General features: G+C 36.9%; 1 long non-coding RNA gene across 1 annotated transcript; it reads left to right on the plus strand.

Annotated features, from left to right (window-relative positions):
* The first annotated feature begins 2,763 nt into the window (after nt 1–2,763).
* LOC126787865 (uncharacterized) lies at nt 2,764–3,603 on the plus strand. Its single transcript, XR_007671291.1, has 3 exons — nt 2,764–3,007; nt 3,272–3,405; nt 3,491–3,603. It is a non-coding gene; the product is annotated as an uncharacterized LOC126787865 (long non-coding RNA).
* The last annotated feature ends 664 nt before the right edge of the window (nt 3,604–4,267 follow it).

Here is a 4,267-nt window from a genome sequence, read left to right on the forward strand (position 1 = left end):
GCATAGTCCCACTTCCAAAAGGTCACAAAGTGGTTGGTGCTCAATGGATTTACAAAACAAAATTTCATTCAGATGGAACCATAGAGAGACACAAGGCAAGACTCATCGCTCATGTGTTTAGTCAAACATTTGGTGTTGATTATAAGGAGACTTTTGCTCTAGTTGCTAAGATGAACACAGTTCATGTGTTATTTTCTGTTGCAGTGAATCATGGATGGAAACTGTTTCAAATGATGTCAAGAATGCATTTTTGCATGGTGATTTAGAAGATGTGTATATGCGTCTACCTCCAGGTCATGAGCAAGAAAGAGAGGCTGGAATGGTTTGCAAGCTTCACAAAGCTATATATGGTTTGAAGCAATCTCCAAGAGTATGGTACTCAAAGTTGAGTTCAATTCTCTTTACTTCTAGATTCAAAAGAAGTCATGGTGACTCATCTATATTCATTCGTACAGGAAAAATGGGAAGATTGATTGTGTTAGTGTATGTTGATGATCTCATTATCACTGGAAATAGTGCTTCTGAGATTCAAGCATTGAAAGTTTCTCTTCATTCCACCTTTGCCATCAAGGACTTAAGCCAATTGCGCTACTTCCTTGGTATTGAGATGGATCAAGCTCCAGGGAGCTTATTCTTAAATAAAAAAAAAGTATATTGCTCATTTACTTGAGGAAGCTGGAATGCAAGACACCAAAACTGCTCGTTCTCCACTGCTAAGTAATCTTTGTCTTGATACAAAAAGTGAAGCACTCACTGACATTTCTCTTCATCAAAGATTGGTTGAGGGGGAGTATTGAAGCATTGGTGTTGTTGGTTTGTTTTTCTACAGAGCTATGTTGGGCTTGTAGGACAGAAGTGCAAGTCTGCACGCAGAGCTGCAGCGGGTCTGCAGCTTGCTGTCGTTTGTTCCGGATAGCGTCGTTCTCAGTTAAAGACTGTGTGGTCGTTTGTTCCGGTTCTTGTCGTTTGCTTTTCAAGCACAGCTTTAATTGCAGATCGTGCAACAGATCTTCCTTTCTTGATATCAGTTTGCTTGTTTCGCTCTGACCTTCCTCCTCTTTCCTTATTTTATGGTGTACATTCATATTAGATATCTAGATCTAGTGTTAGTCTTTTTTTCCAACAGTTATAAGGTAGTAGGTAGAGTTTTTAGCTAGTTTTCTGCTAAACTGTTGTATATATAGTCTTCTAGCTGTTGTAAATTCGCATTAAGAGAAATAGATTGAATTCAATCCGTCAATTTTTTTTCTCTCATCTTTGTCATTATTTCTTCAATTACTGTTGAGCTTTTTTAGGACAATAGAATGGCTTTAGGACATCATGTGGCTACAACTAGTAAAGTTATAATATAAAGAAATATAAAATTTTAAATCTAGTATTATTAACATATAATTGATATATGTATTATATATTATATACATGTATAATATTTTATTTTTTGCGGGCCGGGCCTTTTGGATAACCTGGCCTTGCGGGCTTTTGGAGGGCATGTCCTTGCGGACTTTTGGCGGGCCGGGTTTCACACCTCTAAACTAGGTTTGAAACGGGCTTTCTCGCGGGCCGACCGGATAAAAGCCCATCATGCTTTCGGGTCTCCGCGGGATTTCGGATCCGCGGGCCGAATGAGCCAAAAAATTGGAATTCATATTCAAGCGTAAAACTAGACCTACATCTACAGCTATTAATATTAATGTATATATCACATGACACATCACCATAGAACATGTACAAGATTTGAAGGAATGTCCTCTCATTTAATCACTTTTACTTAAGTTGCTATTTGATACAACTCATACAAGTATAATTATGTTATCTGTAACCTCTTCATCAACCTGTTTAAAGATCACAAATCAAAGTGATCAGTATACTTCACAAATAGGATGAACTACAATTAATGTTCTTAAGAGACTCAGAGAAGCAACATATGCAATGCATTGGATTGATTCTAAATAGTGCACAGACAACATTTGAGAAGTCAACATTATACGGATGTATGTCCTAGGAGAGATTCAAAATCTTGGTTATTGCAACAAGAAGAAATCTACACTCAAGTCTGTGATTGATGAACTACTATATTGCATTGGACAATGAAGTATATAGTCAGATCTGGGGAAATTATAACCTTATGTAGACGACACTTTATCTTGACATTTTTGGTTCCTTTACCATCAGCATTACTTTATTTAGTGTCACTTACCTTGTCGATACTTGTCTCTGATATGAAGACGGAACTGAGAGGAATATTGAAGACAGAAGCAGCCACCTGAGCAACTTTTGTATGCAAACCTTGCCCCATCTCAACACCTCCATGTGTGACTAGAACAGTTCCATCTGTATAGACATGAACAAGAGAACCTGCATAAGAGCCATTAAATAATACATAATCAGGTTCCCATGCCAGATATGAAATGATAAAGAAAATAAAAGATAATCTTTATTAATTAAACTACATATAAAACCCTGAGCTTAATAAAGTAAAATACCGAAATTAACATCATGCAACATTACTGATATGGGTAACAGAAGGGTCCCTTTGAAATCTTGTATCAGGGACTTAGAATTACAATCTGGATGAATATCTAATTCCGTAGCAGGTTAGAGAAAGAAAACCCATATTTTTTTGCTTTGACCAAATGAACAAAAACAAGCCAATTTGTGCCCATTTTAGTTTCATGTTCCCGTTTCAATGATTGTTAAGGATAGTTAGTTTACCCTTTTTTATGTACAACCACTTCTCGTTGCAGTTCTCTCTTTTCACTTTTTTCAGATCTCTCTCTCTCTCTCTCTCTCTCTCATCTAAGACGACGCTGGCGCATCTGCCTCGACTCCGATCTGCGTCAACGACAACGACACCTGAGTCCTCTTTCGAAGAAGAAGAACATAAACCCTCAACTAAGGAAGCCAATCATAGTTCTCTCTCTCTCCAGCGTGAGTGACTTGCATTGTGCCCGGTAAAGTGGAGGTGCTCCAAAGGACACCTATCCATCCCAGAATTGTGCCAGTTCAGGTATGCCATACTCCCCTACATATTCTTTTATTCCATCATATGCCTTTTCTAGAAGGAAGCAATCTAATTCAGTTTGGGGTGTTGCATATGTGAGTTGAGGATTGTGAGTGATGCAAATTTGTTTTTCATTGAGACAATTTTGAAGCATCTTGGTCTCGAGGAATATTTCTCAGAAATTAACACCAACCTTGGTTATGTTGATAAGGAAGGAAGAGTTAGGATTTCACCTTTCTATGATTTCATCAATTTCCCTCATGGTTGCAGTCTCTGCCCTCCTAATATGTACAAGGCAGCACGTCGACAAAATTCATCTACTTGTTCTGCAATTTAATCATCAAGACGTTCTTACTAGAGTAGAAGAAGATGAACAAGCACAACACCGCTGAAATTGGGGCTAGGTGTGGTGGCCATTCTTGTTGCCTGCAAGGTGTTTGATGTTTTGCTTGAGTGAAATTTTGATATCTGTGTGTGTTTTTGTTGCAGTGAGAAGGTCGAAGCTATAGAGGAGGCAAATGTAGCTAAGAAGGATGAGTTGCTTGTGACAATTGTGTTTTTCCATTTTTGTTAGTATGTTTCAGTGCTTTATGGGCAAACTATCACTAGGCCAAAAAAGACTTCGGACATCAGTTGTAAACTGCTGACTGATAAAAACGTATCTGCTGAGTACCTCGTGACTATGTGATAGCACCTCAGACATCATTTTTAAACCGATATATGAACTATTCTCAGACAACACATTTTTTTGGTCAAATGTTGTATTAGTTATCTCCAATTCACTCAAAAACGAGACAAAGATAGGCTATTGTGTGATGTATAAACATATCACATATTAATGTCGTCTTATTTATACACATACAGAATAATAATGTTGTGTGATAGAAATTTTATAGTGAATTTTGAATAGAGTATATGATGTCTAAATTATATCATCTTTCATAATCTCGGGTAATTGATCTTTCAATAACTATTCAACGGAAAATAAGTGTTGTGTGAGTAAGCTTGTAATAGCAGAAGGTTACATGTTATGTCATGTTAATGTGACTGAGACAACATTTAAATGTTGTCTGAATCAAAATAGAACAACATAATATAGTTTATTTATGCTGTTCCTCCCATGCTAATAGAATCACAGTTGACCCTTCATATTATTCATATATGCTTATAACAACCTTTAAACCATTTAAACCACGTTCTTTTCAAAAGGCTATTAAACTTCAATTGTCATTACATATTCAACCCAAGTACAATCAATCTATGTTC

The sequence above is a fragment of the Argentina anserina genome, chromosome 3, assembly GCF_933775445.1.
Source record: "Argentina anserina chromosome 3, drPotAnse1.1, whole genome shotgun sequence".
Taxonomy (NCBI): Eukaryota; Viridiplantae; Streptophyta; class Magnoliopsida; order Rosales; family Rosaceae; genus Argentina; species Argentina anserina.